The sequence below is a fragment of the Fundulus heteroclitus genome, unplaced genomic scaffold (assembly GCF_011125445.2).
Source record: "Fundulus heteroclitus isolate FHET01 unplaced genomic scaffold, MU-UCD_Fhet_4.1 scaffold_71, whole genome shotgun sequence".
Classification (NCBI taxonomy): domain Eukaryota; kingdom Metazoa; phylum Chordata; class Actinopteri; order Cyprinodontiformes; family Fundulidae; genus Fundulus; species Fundulus heteroclitus.
The window spans coordinates 990,687-1,009,857 of NW_023397154.1; the positions used below are offsets into that span (position 1 = coordinate 990,687).

Sequence of the window (19,171 nt, forward strand, 5' to 3'; positions counted from 1 at the left end):
TTTCAGCACCACGCCTTTACACCAAAGGCCATTTAAGCATCAGGAAGACGTCCGACGCCTAGACTTGGACGCCTCTGCAGAGCGTCAGAGTTTGCTTCGCTGCACCAATTTAACACCGCCGCCTCATTTTTTTTACACCTCCCCACCTACTTTGGCGACGTATCTAAAAACCTCTTTTACCTTCGACTAAACATGAAGACGTAAAGCAGCTTTTAGGAGATTTCTAAATCCTGTTGTGTGTCTGATGCCTTTGAGTTGCTTAGAAGTTCTCCACCCCAACCAACACACATACTCACTGTTGTTGTTGTTGTGTTGTCTATGTCAGAACGAGTCAGTCTGCAACCGCATCAGAAAAGCTTGTTTTTTTAAGTGACTTCTTTGTTGCTCTTGTGCTTTTCCTGAAGATCTTAAAACTGCTTCTTTGTAGCACGTTTTTCTTTTCTGCTTTTCATTATGTATTTAACTACCCAAGGTCGTTTTACACACAAATAAATGGTAAACGGACTGAACTGATATATATAGTCATACTGACTGTACACTAGAGCCACATTCGCCCAGTCGCTCTCACTAAGGCTACGTTTACACTGCAAGTCTTGATGCTCAATTCCGAATTTTTTTGTGAAATCGGATTTTTTTGCATGGTCGTTCACATTTCCACATATATGCGACTTGTATGTGATCTCCTGTGTGAACTGAATGCGTTCAACCGAAGAGTCCCGCATGCGCACTCGAGGACGCGATGACGTCACACGTAGCAAGCGTCCTCAGTGTTTGCGGAAGTAAACTTGGATTATAATGCTGGCGCGCATTTTGCGGTCATTAATTTATTTTCTAACCGGAGCTTTCCCTCCATTGACTGCTCTTCTCATTGTAGTCCGCTATGGGTGTCGTCTTCCTTCCCGCTTCTGCATAGCAGGACGCAGAATAGTGACGTTTGTCGAGTATCGGTGACGTACAGGTCAGATAAATGCGACCCGGCCATACAGACACAGGTCGCATTTGAAAAGATCAGATACGTATCGGATTCAGGACCACATATCCAAGCGGCCTGGGTCGCATTTGAAAAAAATCCGATCTGTGTCGTTCAGACTGTCATGAAAAGATCAGATACAGGTCGCATATGGGCAAAAAAAACGGAATTGGGTCACTTAAGGCTGCAGCGTGAACGCAGCCTAACACACTCACACATTTATACACTGATGAGCAGCTCAGTAGGCAACTCGGGGTTAAGTGCCTTGCTCAAGGGCTCATCGACATGTGACGAGGGGAAGCTGGACTTGAACCCACAACCATCCAATTGCAGGATGAACTCTTGCGGTAAAAATGTAAATAAGTCTTGCGGGGTTTTACTGGATGGGAGTAGCATACATGCAGCACTTCTTGCACTTAATGCATGAAAACTTCAACAAGAATAAGAATATCCTGCAAGGAAAAGCGTGTAAACTGTTCTGAGTCTCCTCCTTCCACCTCCTCCAGAACCACACCAGCCTTCTGAACACGTGCCGTCCTGATGGCTTGTTCTCCTGCCTCTGAGAAACTGCCGAGCTCGGTGGGACTGATCGCGCTCTTATCACACAGGCAGCCGAGCACGCTGGCTCATTTCTTGGAAGAGAGGAGTTTTTTTTTTTTATCAGTATGTCTTCACTTGCTGTCAGCTACTGGGCTTTTTTTCTGCTGCTGGAGCAAACTGCTGCCGGGCCGGTCCTTTGACTCCTGCTGATCCTCAGCCTCATCCTATCCTTCAAATCACTGTCAGGTTCAGAAATGTATCTCTGCATCGTCATCAGAAGGATTTCTCTCTTGAGCTCGTGCTAATTTGCACGAGTTTCTCTCATGCAAATGATAAATAATACTTCATTCCTGAAATGTTCTACAAATAAAAATCTTTAAAAAGCTAGCATAGATTCTTATTCAGTCCTCATTATTATGGGGCTCAAAAGGGCGATCCGGTTGCAACATGGGTTGACTTTTGCCAGGCATCATAACCTGAAATTAACATTTTGGCCCGTCACCTTAATTTCATGTCGCAGATTCTGCAGGCAGCTCCACCAACAGATAAGCCTATGCTGTGATAAGAAGTGTTTGTGATTATCTGCTTGTATTGTGTTGCTATTTACGTACTGCAAGTGAAAATAGATTTATTTATTATTTTTTTTAAATTAGGATGTGGTTTCATAAAGCTGAACTCTACGAACTGAATCTCGGGAGAATCTAAAAACACTTTCGCTCCTCCAGATGCTCTCTGGGAACTTCAAGTAACGAGGCTCCATCTCAGAAACACTCCACTGCCTGTAGGTAAAACGCTGCACATAGTGCAACTTAAAAAAAAAAGTCTCTCTTTTTTATTTTGTTCTCTAGGTTCAGTAGAGCGCCTCTCCCTTCTGTCATCCTTATCTTCTCGGTTTTAATCCCGCCATCTGTAACTGGCAGGCGCATTACAGCCGAGCCACAGATGCTGATGAGGAAAAGAGTCTGCGCTGACAAATATAGAAACGCAACTCTTCCACTTCTTACGTGTTTTATAATGACCATGAAATATATGACGCTCACACTGAAGTGTCCCAAAAACGTCTCAGCTTGATGGAAGGCTAGCCGGTGCTGGACCTGTGTTTTGTAAGTGAGCGCGTCGGGTAGATGAAGCCATACGTCTGATATTCACACTCGGCTGGTGGTCCTGACAAGCGTAATCTGTCTTCTGCAGCATCGCCCCAAGGAGCTGCTGCAAACGTCCGTCACTGTCAGCATGTCCAGACTGTAACCTTAACGACTGTAAACTCTTCCCTGCTTCCTGACTAAGTCATGAAAACCGTCACTGAGCGGAATTAGCTGAAACTGAAGCTGAAACGACTGAGAGAGTTTTTAAAAACACGTTTAAAGGCTGTGATGCAAACAAACCTGCAGGTGTTTACTGCAGCATTTTTACTAAATGTAAAAGAAAATGTAAAAGAAAAAAACATTGAAGTCGTTAAATTAAACTCCTACATGTGACCTTAGGACAAGGAGCTTCCATGTCTAGAGCAAGATAAAATAGCGTAACACCCCATTAAAGTTATAACCAGTTTATAACCAGGCGATAATAGCTTAGAACAGGGGTCACCAACCTTTTTGGAACTGAGAGCTACTTCATTGGTGTTGTGTCGTACGAAGGGCTACCAGTGCTGACCTTTGACCTAGAAGAGTCAGAGTTCACCTTAACTCTATGTAACATAGATAAATTTTTCATGCTTTGTTATATAGATATTGTCATTTTTAAATCTGCAAGTGTGAATAAACAAGAAGAGTAACGATATAAAATAAAGTGTTAGATGCAGCTCACCGGTAGATTGTGGTTCTCTTAGAACATGCTCATGGGCCCCACATGTGGTCCTCGGGGGGCCCCATGTTGGTGACCCCAGCTTTAGAAACATTAACATTAGGCGGTGAAGATTCTCAGTCATCCAGGTCATGGTCATTCCAAAAAAAGTAAAAAACAAAGCAACTGGACTTGTTTTCCGTTGTTGAAGACGTTTCGCTTCCTCTCCAGGAAGCTTTCTCAATTCAAAAAGTCTGGAGTAATGTGGAGTACCAAGCTTTATACTACTGCCTAACAAAGGCCTTGTAATGGCTTAGATAACATACAGATTCAACAGAAACAGGTCCACCCCTTAGTAATGGGCGGTCGTTAAAGCCATTAAGCCAGCAGATTGGACCGACACTGGCCCACTCCTCTGTAACGAGGAGTCGTTAGAGTTGTTATTGGCTTGGCTTAAAGGAACAATGTTTTGATCACCCATATGACAGTGAGAACTGAGGTGATGATTGGCTGGAATTAATCCTATAGCTGTATTGAAAGTTTTTGAGAGTTGGAACCTAAGGCTTCCTCCTCTGTTTAAGGTTGGTCTTTCTCTCTTGACGTAGATGGCTTCCTTCACACCCCGTTCAAACCATCTGTCTTCTTTGTCCAAAATGTGGACATTTTGGTCCTCACAGAGTGTCCTTTGTCCTTAAGGTGTAGGTGGACAGCAGAGTCTTGTCCTGAGGAGCTAAGCCTACACACAAAAAATAACCCAAAATGGAACGAGAACGCTGAAACTTCAAAAGGTCAGACAGATTTTGTTTGAGAATAGATGTGATAATTACTTTTTATTTCACAATTTATGTTTAGTGTTTGCAATTTTGATGGTGGCGGTGACCTAGCCAACAACCAACCAACCAACCAATCAATCAATCAATCAATCAATCAATCAATCAATCAATCAATCAATCAATCAATCAATCAACCTTCAGTTGAGTTTTGCTAACTTTTGATTTTGATGCTGATTATTGATATCGATTAACCCTGACTGCCGTGGCCATCCTCTGCATACTAAGCCCGCTTCTCTTCACCCTGGTGACCCAGACCTGATTCAGCACGAACCACATCATTAAGTATGCCGACGACACAGTGGTTTTGGGTCTCATCAGGGAGGAGCTGAAACACCTGATGAAACGGTGAGTCAAAAACAATCTGATCCTGGATGCCACCAAAACAGAGTCAGACTGTCGCTGGCTTTAGGAAAGACCAGCCAAGGCGGTCACACACCCCGCCTCACCGGGGGGCGCTGCAGCGGAGCGAGGCGGCAGCAGCAGATTCCTGTAGACCACAGACACTTTGACCTGCTCCCTCTACCCCTCTGCTCCTGTGAGGAGAGCACAGCAGCGTCTGCAAACGTCTGCAAACGTCGTACTGGAGATGTGTGGAGAAAAAAAGAGAAACGATACTTGTATTGTTTCTCTTTTGTATTGTCTTTTAACTCGGAGCCTTGCAACAAAACTTCGCTCAAACGTACGTTGTGAATGTGGAGTTGAACGACAGTAACGCCTGTCTAACTCGTCTTCTTTTCAATGTCTGAATTAAATAAAATATCTGCTGAGCGTAGATGCCGCGTTATCTGCAGCTATAGAGTCCCTCTACAAACTAACAGCCACACTCACTGTGGCAAGCAAACACCACATTTCACTTTAAATTAGCTCAATGCCCTCTCTCTCTCACACACACACACACACACACACACACACACACATGTGCAGCGTCATAGACACGAGCGCTCGGTGAGACGTGTTTCTGCTTCAGCAGACCAAACTCACACAGGCGACAGGCAATATCTCCGTCACAACACACTCACACGTGGGAGCGACGGATCTGAGCCAGGCCACCCAGCCACGCTCACGCATGGCTGGCTGGGATTAGCTGAGGCCGGCGGCGGCTGGTGGTCACCACATTCCCCACATTCCTCCTCATCTCCAGCCGTGGCCTGACTTTCATCAGCGCTGTGCTTTTATTCTGAAAGGTCTGTCAGTTAGGTTTCATAATGACGGCTTGGGGGGGAGGATTGACCTATCAAGTGCATCATGTCCTTCATAAGATAATAGACAGTAGAACGTTTCATTCTTTAACTCTATTTTTTCTGCTTATCTGAGAAAGCAATGGTAAATGAACGCACCCCAGTAAATTAGGCAGCTCTTTAAGGAGGATCCCGAGGTGTTTCCACACTATAAGTGGGGGTGAGGGTAGTTTTCCTGCTGCCATGGATAAGCAGGGGACGATAACCATGATGGTAGAGGTCGACCGATAAAGGTTTTTTAAGAACGATACCGATACCGATTATTTTGACAGCAGGCAAACCGATACCCGATACATGGGGCCGATTTTTTGGGCCGATTCTTGAAGCCTATATGGCTTTTTCTTCTTCCATTTACATGAGAAAAATGGCACAATGATAACAAAAGTTACACACATGTCAATTTAAAGCAAAAAAGAAACAATAATTAAAAAAAATGTAGGTTCAGAGTTTTTGCGAGTTTCCCCCTCCCCCCTCTGGTCAGATGTTGAAATCACACCAGTGTTGTGCATGGGAGAAGAGGAAAAGCATCTGCTGCTATCACTGCAGCGCTAATGGATCGTCCAACGCATGCACGTATCGGCCGATACCGAAACAAGACAAATATGCAAATATCGGCCGATATATCAATCGACCTCTAGAACACAACGCCTTTCGTTTACAGTTTTAGTTTTTACCTTCGTGTCACAGTGGCTTGGTTTGTACCAGCAGCTTTTTTCCTCAGCAAAGTAAGGATCTATGTTGCCGCCGCACAGGCAAACTATGAGCTACAATAACTCAGTCTAGATGGAGTCTGACTTGATGTTTAAAATCTGTCAAGGTGGTCCTACAGTTCTCAACCCAAACGGCAGCAGAACAGCTCATTCACACCTGTACCTTTCATCTGAATGGACTAGATCCAACCTCCATGCAGAAAGAAAGACGTCCAGGCCAGGATTCAAACCCGAGACCGTCTTGCTGCAAGGCAGCATCCGCCCTCCCTGTTGATTACATTTTTGCATGAACAGATTCTCTGTGATCTCCACTAACGTCCAAATTCATTACATTTGGACTAACTTGCACGTCTTAGTCATATCTTTGCCCCTCCAGCTACAACCAAGCCCACCTCCAGGCCATTAATTATGAGGAAAAGCATTAAAATAATTCTGTTTATATATATCTATCTCAAGAAATATCTCAAGAAAATCTCAGGATGTCTTCCAGCAGCGCTTTGACGACCTAAGCTACAAGGACTTGGGTTGTGGCGTCCATCTGTGGGGCAGGAGGTTAGCAGTCCCCCACCTGAAGTCACAAAAGGTGAACTAGTCCCCTAAAAGCTGGGACCCCATCAAGGAGCACTGAGGTATACCTGGAACATTCATGACAAACCGTGACCCACAGCTTTTGTGTTTGCTGTTACAGTTTGACAAATAAATAACTAAATGAAATGAAGGACGGTGCAAAGAGTCTGAGTAACCTGAGGAGGTTCCGCCCTCAGCTCGTTTATGTCCTGGACGCCTAATGAGCTCGTTAGGTTGCTAGTCTGTTCACAGAACTCATTAGGGAAAGGTCAACCGATGCAGAACTTCAAAGCTTTGTAAATAATCTGACTCAACAGTCAGCAGGCATGAGATCCGCTGAGCTCCGGACATCAGAATAACAGATTCTCACTCTGCCGGGGAGAGCTGTGAGCGGACAGAGGGAGGCTGGAGCTTTCGTTTGCTGAGAGTGAAAACAGAACATTTCTACAAGGCGGAACAAACGGGCACTGCAGTACCGGGAGTTATAGGTATTGATTATTTATTTCCCTTGTTCTTTGGGGGAAATAAAGCTCAAAGTCAGGCACATTGGATGGAGAATGTTAGTGAACACCGCTTTTTAAATCTCGCCACAGATTTTCAATTGGATTTAGGTCCAGGCTTTGACTGGGCCATTCTGACATGCTTTGATCTGATCCGTGTGATCGCAGGCCTGGTTGTATGCTGCGGGTCATCGTCCTGCACCCAAAACTAAAAGTCTTCTCTCACACATAACGTGGCTTCTTCCAGGATTGGTGCCATCATGAACAAAATGCTGTCACCACCGTGTGTCTCTGTTGGTGACACACGGTGTCTTTTTTTTAGTCTTCTGCCCAATTGAGATGAGAAGAGCCAGAGAAGGCCGCAGGCGGCAAGGCAGAAGACTTTGGATACGAAACCAAAGGGTATGAGCTAGATCAGGGGTGGGCAACCTTTACCAGTCAAAGAGCCATTTGGACGCGTTTCACACAGTAAAGAAAACACTGGGAGCCATAAAACCCTTTTGAAATTTTAAATTAAATCACACTGCATGTAACACTTTTTTTTGCGACACAATGGACCCGGAGCAGAACCAACAGATCTTTGCCTTTTTGTTTTGTAGAAGTACAAAACTTCTACTTTTGTTTTATGGAAATCATCAACTCTGCTAATGTCAGTTTTTATTTTGAATAAAGCTTGGTGTGAATAAATGCACGTCATGGTCGGATTATTTGATTTTAATCCCATATAAACGGTACTGTCGGAATACTTTTACTTTTAATCCGAACACATTTTAATCACATCCGGGAAAGTCACGCACGTAAACGAGCTCCTGGCATTAACCTGCTAACAAGCTAACAAGCTAACAGCTGCATTAGACGAGCTATCAGACGTTCAGGCGGCACCTGAAGCTCAACTTCAGCCGCGCAGGACTCCGCTCACAGCCTCGAGCCAAGTGCTGTTCGCTTTTCCTCACTTTAAAAATGAACAAACGTCAGATATAGAAACGACTCTTACCCTGCTGTTTAGCTCTCTTCACCCTCATCAATGACTCCATGTTATTTTAGGTCCCGTGTCACCGTGGTCCCCTTGTCATTTGTAGAATTTACTACAAAAAAACAGCATCTGAAAATGCCGCCTTCTCTGCGCTCACTGTGTTTATTTCACTCTGCAGCCACTCAGCAAGCATTATTTCTTCTTCTTGAGTTTATTGGCAGTTGGCAAACATCTTTTCAGTGCGCATTACTGCCACCAACTGGTGAGGAGTGTTCGTCAGCCAGCCAGCATTGACGACTGCCTGCATGAGGTACACTAGCCTCGTGAGATCATCCTGATCTCGCGAGCTTTCAAGGTTTCACTCGCAGATCAGTCTGGCTACTTTCCGTTAAAGAAAATTTGGAGCCGTTCACCAAACGAACGTCCAATCAGCGTTGGCTTTGAGGCGGGTTGAGGTGTGACGCAACGGGAAGCGCGTCAGTTCAGTCTAAAGAACATGGCGGCTTCAGCCGATGAAACTAGTGTTAGCGTGGCTATCGAGCAAGTTTTATCGGAATTACAGAGTATTTCTTTGCTGAGCTAACGAGCCTTTACCTGCAGCAGCAAGAGTAGCTTGGCTTGTGGTTGTGTTTTCGTCGTCGCGACGACGAAGCATGTTGACGAGTCATATGCTTCGTTGATCTGATTGGTTTATTTGGCCCGTCTATCACCAACATAGGCCAATCAGCTAACCAGTATTTTCGCCCCTTCCCAAAATTACTTCAACGGAAGGTTTCCAGATGGATATGCGGAGCAAATCTATCTGGCGGCGTCAGGTAAGAGGTACACAGCTCCGCGACATAATTGTTTTCATCAGCTGAGCCGCATCAGATGCATCAGATGCACCTGAGCTAGATGACGTGTAAGGATATGCTAATAGCACCTAATGCTAGCGCGCTATGGTTCACACAATAAGCCCAGTGAACAGCGGTGTAATGCTTCAAGCTATTAGTAATAGGCATGATTTTTGTGTTTCTGATGGTCGTACTATTCTACATCTATTGTCTGGCCGTTTAGCCGAGGTTATTTCAGTGGTTGCTAAACTTCACGATGTCTGAAAAATTGTTTCACTTCCTGTGCCAGAAACCTCATCCAGCTCTGGAGCGACAACATTCGACTTTCGGGGAGTGTTTGCCCCTAAGGAAGAGAGTTTTTGATCTTATTCTTGTCCGCATCACAAGTGTGTGCCGGCGTTTGTGCTGCTGCAGACAGAAAAGTGTTCCTGTCGCAGCCGTTTAGTCATAAACCGGTGTCTCTACTTTTCTTTTGTACAGCCTACATGGACTTTATGACAAAGTGGAACGCTAAAAGAAAATGGCTGTATGAAATAACCTAACAGGTAGATAAGCCCCCCTCTCTTTGGTTCGGTGCGATTTGCTCAGCAGAATTATGAACCGTGGAGTGCTTGGTCAGAACAAACCCAGGCCCGTTAAACACCAGCCCGGTATCAGGAAGCACAGACGCAAATATTCATTAAACATAAAAGTGCTGTGGCTAAAGAGCGCGCCGGCACATCCAACAACGCAGCCGCTTCCTCTGATGACTTCCCCCAGGAGGAAAACCAAGGTATACGGCTGGCAATTTCTTCAAAATGAGCCCGTGATGGAAATGGGAAATAAGCTTGGCTCGTACTACGGACTGCTGCTACACCCTGTGTGCTCAGGTAAAGTGGAAAATCATGACGCAGCGCATAGGCAACCGTTTCCTAGATTACTGACAGCAGCAAACTGTTTACAAGCATAACAGGACAGCCTGTATGCTGACGGGGAGCAAATAACTCAAGGTGTGCTCGTTCTTATAAAGAAACGGGAGGGGGGGGGACGTCTCTGCGTGGTGCCGGGCGTGTCGGAGGCAGCAGAGCCTGGAGGAACCGAACTAAAGGGTGGAATAACAGCCACTCTCAGGCAGCAGGAGGTTCTGGAATAAAAAAAACAACAACAATAACTGGAGAGTAAAGCCAACATTCATTAGAGACAGGAGGATGGAGTTAGCACTAACGCCACTAGCTGCGTGTCTACATGCAGGAGACAGCGGCGGCACAACAGCACTGCTCGTTTAATCAAGCTTCCAGCTGATGGGGGGAGTGACACAAAAGATGCTTCAAGTCAGAGAAGCAGGACTGAAGCCAGCCGCTGTCTTCCCTGATGGCTCCATGATAACTTTTCAACTGTTTAAGCGCTTTTTACCGTTGTCTGCTGGTAGCCGTGACGCCTCTTTGAACACATTTTAGCTTCGGGTTGCTTCGCCCCGCTGGATCGTCTGATTGGCCGCCACGTCTGCACCGGATCGTTGGATCATGGCGTCCACTTCAGCGCCTCTGTCACCTTTAAAGGTCTCTTAAAATTGACGAATCTGACCAATCGCTTGCGTGACGCATCCAGGGATGGCACCCCTACCCTATCCCTGACTGACCGACGCCTCGTTTTCAGTTTGACCCGGCTCGCTCTGTTCCCCAGAAAAGAAGACATGAACAGGGGGCGTGTACCATGGAACCGGTACCAATGGAAGACCCTAACAACTGACTAAAGCCAGGGCTGCTTTAGGCTGAGGGGGAAGTTTTTTCTTCATTAAGGACGAAGCTGGACAAGATTTAATAGGAAGATGGATGGAGCCGTGTTCCTGTCAGAGGCTGCAGCAGCTTGGGGGTCAGGGGTCACTCTCTAGCAGGACGGTAACCCCGCTCACATCCTCGGTTCATTTCTGATTCCATGTTTAATTTGGAACCACGTCGAACTAAAACGAGCGCATCTGGACTTTAGTTCTGTGTCATAATCCCTGCATAATCCCTCTGCGCTGTTTTATTTGGCTGTAGCCAGGTTCCAGAGTTGGTCACCCAGGCTTTTCTCGCCTAAAAACCCAACGCGCACTTCCCATTCCCCGCCTCCTCTTCCTCCTCTCCTTCATCCTTCAGTCCATTCGGTAAAAAAAAAAAAAAGAATATCTCACTGCATCCGCGTCTCGCCTCGCCTGCTTCTCTCTCACCCGTCTCCGCGCATGCAGGATAAAATCCACAGCGCCCTCCACCCACCCCACCCACCCTGGGCTCTGACGCGCGGTGCGTAAAAGCGCTTCAGTCGCGCCTGTGTGTCCACGGCTGACGGAGGCGAATCGGCGGCGGCGGCAGCGGAGATGCTTTAAAGCCCAACTTCAGCCTGTCTGTGGCGGCAGGGACGGCCGATGAGTCCCCGACATCCGGCACCAGGAGCGGGCAGCGGCGGACATGACGGAGGACACGCACAGCGGGACACGGACTGAGTGGGAGACTCCGGCTGCGCGTGGATTGTAACTCGCCCCGGTGATTTTACATGGCAGCGCGGAGCGGCGTGGCTGTCCCGGGAGACACGCGGAGGTCAGTGTGTCGCGCGCACACACACACACACACACACACATACACACACGCACGCGCGCATCACACCCACGGGGCTTTATGCGTTCACGCGGACACGCTTTCAAAGGCAGAGACGCACGTGTCCAAAATTCAAGGGCGCGCGCGCGCTTTCCAAGTATTCCAGAGGACGCGCGTGCACGGCGGGGAAACAACGCACGTGCGCGCTGTAACTGCGGGAGAAATGATCCGAACGGTCCCACGGACACCGCGTCAGCCGCCACGCGTGTCTCTTTTCTTCGGATCAGAGGACGGCTGTGTTTGACTCCACAAGTTTATTCCTCTTTTATTTCTCTTATTTTATTATTGGTGTTTCAGACTGACTCTGACTCTAGCTGCAGCCAATATATCTCCGCGTTTATTGGTTTTATATGAAATTAAGAACATTTATTCTTACATATTGTGTTCGGAGACATCTAATCATACGTTTTTTTTATAGTTTATTTTTAGTTTATTTTTTATTTAGAATTTTTTAAAGAAACCCAGGCATCCATCTCCAACTTTTTCTTAAAATATAGTGTCTTTCTTGTCATATTCTTTTAAAACAAATAATGTTAATAAGTAAAACAAACCCATAAATAACGTTTAATTCTGGATTTGTATATTATGAACGTGTTTAAAGGTCAAACAGAGACAATGATTCATGAATGTCTGGCTATTCTATTATTACATTATTTCATTATGTTTTGCTTAAACATTGAATTTGGATAAACTAACCAGTAAAGTTATTTTATTATAAACATGACTCTTATAAACATTATTGGTAATATAAGTAATGTGAAATTATTTCACAATAATGATCATTTAATTTCTAAATATTTTTTATGTTACTCAGGTACAGGATTTAAATGAACTGCAGCTACAATAAGATGATAAGCACACAAAAAAACAAAATATAAAATGACCAAAAAGCAAATGTCATAAATTATTGCGCAACTCTCTTATTCTGTCACATAATCAGATCAGTGGTTTCACCATCAGTGTGTTTTGGTTTTATTTGATGGTTTTTGGCTCATAAGGCGGTAGAAACTGCAGCGTTAATGGCTGATCTTTAATGATCAGAGACCACAGAGAGTGATTTATCCCAGTGGGAGCTGCGTGGTGGTCTGCTGCAGCCCGGACGCCCTGCTGCCATCGCCCTCCTGCTCCTGGGCAAACAATCGGCAGAGCTGCACGCGGCGACGTTTGACCCAGAGCCGATTGGATGTTAAATGAGAGAGAAACGACAGCCTGCGATTGCCTGAGATGTTTGCCGCTGCTCTTATCCGCCCGGCGATAAGAAGAGGCCGCGGTTTAATTATTAAGCCGCGCCACCTCCAGCTGGAGCTGCGCGTACGGCCGCTCAGGACGACGTGCAGATGCGGAGGTGCTGGGCGGTGCGGCCCGGAGGCTGAGCCCGGCGGCTCCTTATCTCAGGAACAATCACATCATGGCAGGCCTAATGAGGCGTGGCCTTCCCCTGCCAGCTGATGAGTCCACGCTTGGACCGCAGCTTAAAGTGATCCGGCGTCTGGGGTGAACTTTGTTCCTGGGAGACCACCTCCCAGCTCAGAGAGGAGGGGGGGAATCATCTGCTGGATTATTTTACGGCTTCTCCCAGCTTCATTCTGGGCTTGCTTTGTAATCCGGCCGCTTGATCTGTGCGAGCTAATCTGATTTAGAAATGAATCTAATAATTGTGAACCACAAACGGAAGCGCTGCGTCTCTGTCAGGCCAGGTGAGCCTTCTGCCGATCTTCTGATGTTTTTTTTTTGTGCAAAAGTTGAAGAAAACTCAGATGACGCTTTGAACGTGGCGGCCATCATTCACAGGGCAACTGTAGAGTCCATTATCTTATCGAATATCTTTTATTCCAGTGATTTCTTTTATGAGGTCTGGCTGCAAACGTCCGTCGGAGCATTTAGGGAGGACATTCTGGAGCCTGGAGCTTCTCCCAGCCGCCCTGCACTGATTTACATCCCCTGCGTTTTGAACTTGAATATGAAAAATGTCTCTAATCCCAGTTGCTTTGACCCTGAGGGAAGAAAAAAAAAAAAAAACAGAATGGGCGATCGCGGCTGCCTTACCGGGCCATGCGTTATTTCCCAACAAGGCCTCTCTGCGGAGGAAAGCATTCATCAACGTTACCTGGCGACTGTTTTAAATCACTCTTTAAAAGGGGGTTGAGATGCCGGAGGTCTTCATTTGGCTCACACCTCTCCAGCAAGCAGCATTCACAGGTTTAAGTTTCTGAGTGAGGCGGCAGACTACGGTCCGAGGATCCAACCCTCTGATTGACTTCTAACTGAAGATGCAGAGAGAGAGGACGCCTGGTCTTTCATGTGGGTGAAAGTCCCGTTCCCAGCGAGGAGAGGACGTCTTGGATGAGGACGAGGGAATCGGTTTGCGTCTTACACCCTGAGAATGTGACCGTTTTGGGTTAAAACGGGGGAGTTTTGTGTTTCCGCTGTTTGTGCACGCCGGAGTAGAGCGGTGCATGAACATCCCGGTCCCTGTTGTCATGTAGACATGGAAAAAAAAAACGACTCTGCCGGTACGGGGAAGCTCTGGCAGTACGGCAGCACTCAGCGAAACTAGACAGGAGACGTGTGCATGTCGGGTTTCAAGGAACAAAGCGCCTACTAGAGATCCTCTGTCGTTGCAACTGTACCTTCCAACGAAACGTGTCCTCCATGTTTAAGCCATCCCTTAAGGAGCGGTGGCGGGGGGGGGGGGGATACTTACAACCTGCTCAGAAGACCAGCGCTCAGTTCTGCTAGTGCTGTGGCAGGAAATGAAATCATTTTTAATTCTAACGTTCTCCTGCAGATGTTTGGACAGGAACAGGACAACATTCCTGTCTTAATGAGGGTTCAAAGATCTCGCCCATCCTCCCTATGGCGCTGCTGCTGCTGGAGGACTGACTATGTTAGGAACCTCTAGTAAAATAAAGCCTGATTTTATGTCTGCCCTGGTCTGAGCATCACATTTAGGCTCTTCACCCACTCTAACCCAGAGATAATGACCGTCTACTCAGACTGCAGACCAGAGAGGACTCAGGCTAAATTACCCTCTTAGCTGGCCTACCACAAACTATCTTACTCTCATTTAACTTTTAAAAAGACCCAGTCTGGATACAACATCATCATAGAGACATTCATTGACATCTTAATATGGTTAAAGGATAAAAGAGGGGGGAAAAAAAACATGTTTCTGATTGCCAGAGCAGAAAACTCCTCGTGTTGACTGTGTGGAAAAGAAATCTACTTAAACACGGATAATGATGCAGATATGCAGTTGAAAAGTGACATTTGAAAAGCGGTGGAGATATAAACACAAAAACACACCTTTTGCTGATGCAGACAACAAATTTACAGCAACATTAACCTGAAACTAGACTTTCAGCATCTGTGTTTTGACTGAAAGTCTCCTAAATTAGACGGGCTAAACTCAGCCCTACCAGCGTTATTTAGCCAGTGTCAGACTGAATACAATAACCTAAAGTTTCTATGTCTTTAAGGCTAAATTTGGACAGCAACAAAAGGACTGATCATGTCTGAGTTTCAACATCTTTGATTGGATGTAAGAAATCAAAACAAAATCCATATAAATAACGTCTATGAGTAAAGAGGATGCCAATTCATGCTAGTTCTAACTAGCTGGAATCAAGCTAGTTAGAACTAGCTTGATTCAAGCTAGTTCTAACCCGCTCATTCAGCACCTAAGCTTAAGACTTTTATTTTGAATAGAGAAATGAATGATGCTGTTTTTTAAAACTATTAAGCACACTGTAGGAAACAAAACCAAGCAGAGATAGATTGATAAACAAAATTTTTCCTCTGTTTGCATCTGCAGAATACAGCCACTGGCTAGAGTTAGCCGCTAACAACGTCAGAGATAGCATCTGCTCCGTGGATTCCTGTCGGTACTGAACGAAAGTCAGGAGACAGGATTTAATTTTATCAACTGCAAATCTGAAGTAAAATAATTAGGCTGAACAAAACCTAAATTGGATTATTTTAGACTGAGATTGTGTGAAAATCAATTTAGGACCAGTAAAATATTTAGTAATCCTAATATAACACAGAAAGGGAGACATGTCTGGCTCATTTTGAGCAGCTAGAAATTAATTTAGCTACTAGAACTGCAATAAATCGACTAGTAAAGGGTGGACTATGGGTTTGTAACACACCTAGCTGGGTATTTATAAAAATTAATATTTCTCCCACGTCATTTTTTAAAATAATATCGTACACACAGGATTGTTTCTGGCAAGGTTTTCATCCACACAAACCCGTGTAAAGTCACCACTCAATGCTGTTTTAAACATGCCAGACCTATAGGGGGCAGTGTACCCAAAACCTAAAACCTACGTCAGCCTGTCTGAGTCCTTCAAAATAAAAGCACTGTTGAACAGCATTGTGCCTGTGTAAAACAGCTCAACCTTGATGCACTTTTCCTCCTTTGCAGCTCAACGTATTGAATCATCTGGGCTTGTAAAAACAAAAAATATAAAAAAACAAAAAGCGTCTGAACCAGTGGTAATGTTCACAATATTCCACCTTTTACTTTGAAGTCTCGATATCGAGGTGAAGACAGGAAATGCTGTGCGGTGCTGAGGTAACAAACGTCCAGAGATGCTGTAGGTTGGTGAATTTATCCAGTTTAACATCGATTAGTTTTTAGTAATCTCCACTTTGGCCGGATGTTTCCAAGTTATCTGTTTTTAGGGACGTAAAACAGCATTTACGTGTGGATTAAAGGCAAAACCGCATAAAAATGTATCCGTTTTCCCAGATACACGGCTATGCGTGGACTAGGCCGGAGTTATGCAAAATGTATTAGAGATTCTTTTACTAAAGACCCAAGATCAGTAACTTTGTCTTTTACTGATTAACAGCTAGTACCTAGGATGTGAAATTGAAATTAAAAGACACTGATAATAATATTAATAATAAAAAAACATTTGCATTGACCTTAATGTTATGGCACTCACTATGAACTCAACTCTAAAGAGATCTTGTAATTTAGTAATGTTCTTCTATTTCCCACGCCTAGCCTTCAACTCATTGTACAAACCTTTGGAATAATAAAGTTTTTCCTATTTTGTAACGTTTTCATTCCTTCTCGTGACATTTGAAGAGATTCTCTGGTATTAAAGATCCCAAATCATGAAGATACGTTTTCCTTATCCTCCTGAAAACCTGTCTTACCCAAAAGAAGCCCTCCCTCTGCCACTCGCCTTCCCAGAAAAGGCGGGAATCGCTATAGCGACCAGCGTTTTGGTTTGAAAGGTTCCATCATGGCTGCTGAGGCGGTTGTATTCACACCCTCAAAACGTTCTTTATTATATAGTTTTTCATGTAAAACACTCCAAAGTGGGTTTGCTAAAGGAATCAAGGGATGAACCCATCAAACCTTCAACTAAAAACAATCTGAATTTGTGCTGTTAGCTAACACAAACTGGGGTAAATAACCAGCAGCTGCAGGAGTCCAGGTGTTGGCCCACCCAGCGTCCAACATGTGCCGGATCGGATGGCGGCTGGTGACCAGCGCAGCCTCGGCTTCAAGGACCGCCGTCCTCCTTGTGAGCCGGGCGCCCGGGAGGGAAGAGTACATCTGTTCACATGGTTGCATAATCAGGAGAAAGCCTGCCGCTGTCCTGCTGCACCGGGGTCCCGCTGCCCCCCCCCCCCCCCCCATCCCCCCACCCTTCTGTTACTGCGGGTTGTCAGAGGTTAAGCAGAGGCAACGCTGTGCTGCGTGTTTTAGTTGCTTATATTCAGTCTCCCTCCGTATAATGAGTGACACGGCATACAGATGTCAGGCTGTTACGATTGTGGGTCGAGGCGGGGTGTGAGCGGTTTATCACCCCCCCCCCCCCACCCACCACATCCCCCCACCCCCGCCCCCCTCCAACACAGCGACACAAACAGAGCGAGAGTGATCTGATGAGTGCTGGCAGCTGAGCTTCATCGCCACGCTTCTCCCCCTCGCGGCGGCTAACGTTCTGTTTCAGCCCCGCCCCTCGCCACGTTTTAACCCCCCCCCCCCTCTGTCGGTCCGTCATTCGCGTGCACCGTTCCTCCCCCTTGAGGGCCTGCAACCCGGCGGACCTCTTCACCCCCCCTCCTCGCCACGCACGTGTGCTCCAAAGGCCACCGGCGAAGTCGCGTCCCCTCCACTGGCTCCGAGGGACAGCGGCACATATTGCTGTCAATGTCGGCGTCCAAAAGATGCTCTGAGGTTTTTTGTTTCTCCCTCCGTGCGTCATTAAATGTTGAAGGCCGCTCGGCGGGGGGCGGGGGGGATGTTCTGGACGCTTAGCATCTCGGGCTCCAGCTGTACCTCGCTGTAGTGACGAAGCGAGAGGAAGATATTAGCTGTGAGGTTTAGTTTCCCTCGCTGTTCTCTCTGTAGCTGCCAGCCTGCTAACATGGACGAGGAAGAGGAGGAAGAGGAGGGAGGGGGGCCCAGATCTGGCCTTATCTTCCTCATCCACTTTCCTGTGGCTGTCTTCCTATTTCCTCCTCTTTTCGGTGTCCTCCAACTGTCAACGCCGAGTACTAGCGTCGCAGAACACGAGCCGCTGTCTCCCTGAAGGAGACGTTGGTTTTCCCCACCCTGACGCGGTGGTCCCAGGTCTCAGGCTGGGTTACGGGTGTTTGGGGGGGGGGGGGGGAAGCCGAGGGACGGGTCTCCAGGCCGCCCCCTCACACCAGCCGTGACTTCTAGTGGTCGTATTACTGTGTGCCGCACATTCAGCGCGTTTTAAAAGGGTTTCACGCGATAGATCAACACAACTGGACTGTGAAGTGGAAGGAAAACTCCTACATGGCTTTATGACAGAGGTGTCAAAATAATTTCTATATGGGGTCACTTTGGCATCATGAAGTCATTAAAAGGGCCACTTGCGTGTGTAGAGACGATACTTTTCATTTCATAATTTCATTCCAGTTCACACAGTAGTATAAAAAAATGCACAGTAACATAAAAGTAGCACTCTTAAACCCAGTTTATACAGTTTATCTGCAAAAAAAGGTTGATATTGGGGTGAGTTACACTTACAGGAGGCACAGTTTTAGCCACTTTATACACCATAAAAGGATGTATGCCTTTTTTTTTTTTGGCTCTCAAGGGCCGGATAATTTACCTTGAAGGGCCAGATTTGGCCCGCGGGCCTTGAGTTTGACACCTGTGCTTTAAGAGTATGAAGCAAACAGAAATATGTGCGCTGCTCACTTCTGTTGGTCTGTCTGGGTTTGGCTTTGCCAGCTTTGCACGCCTAGAAGGTAAAAGTCGGACTGGATGTGTAGGTCGGGTCTTTGTCTGAGTCGTTCCAGCTCAGGAATACGTCGACTTGGATACTTGTCTACGTTTAAATCTCTCAGCTCGTCAAACTGGCGTTGGTTTCAGGCAACGATAACCTGCAGGAAGCCGTTTCCAAAGCTGAAAACTGGCCGAGCCAGCCGCCGCCGTGAAGCGATTGTGATAAATGCCGATTAATATTTAATATCACTTAGGAGGAACGCCGGCTCGCTCTCCTTTGCCGGGTTGATTTACTGCAGACACTTCTCCAGTGAGAGCAGCAGGTTTAAGAACATGGCGCCGCATCTCAATCAGACCAGGAATTGCCCATTTCGGTTGTTTTTAC

General features: G+C 46.2%; 1 protein-coding gene across 1 annotated transcript in view; it reads left to right on the forward strand.

The window, feature by feature from the left end:
- Positions 1–11,171: 11,171 nt before the first annotated feature.
- The window catches only part of npy2rl (neuropeptide Y receptor Y2, like), a 79,640-nt gene continuing 71,640 nt past the window's right edge, over positions 11,172–19,171 (forward strand). The window contains exon 1 of the mRNA XM_012852426.3: positions 11,172–11,501. The gene's annotated coding sequence lies outside the window, so the exon portion shown is untranslated. The remainder of the gene's footprint in view (positions 11,502–19,171) is intronic.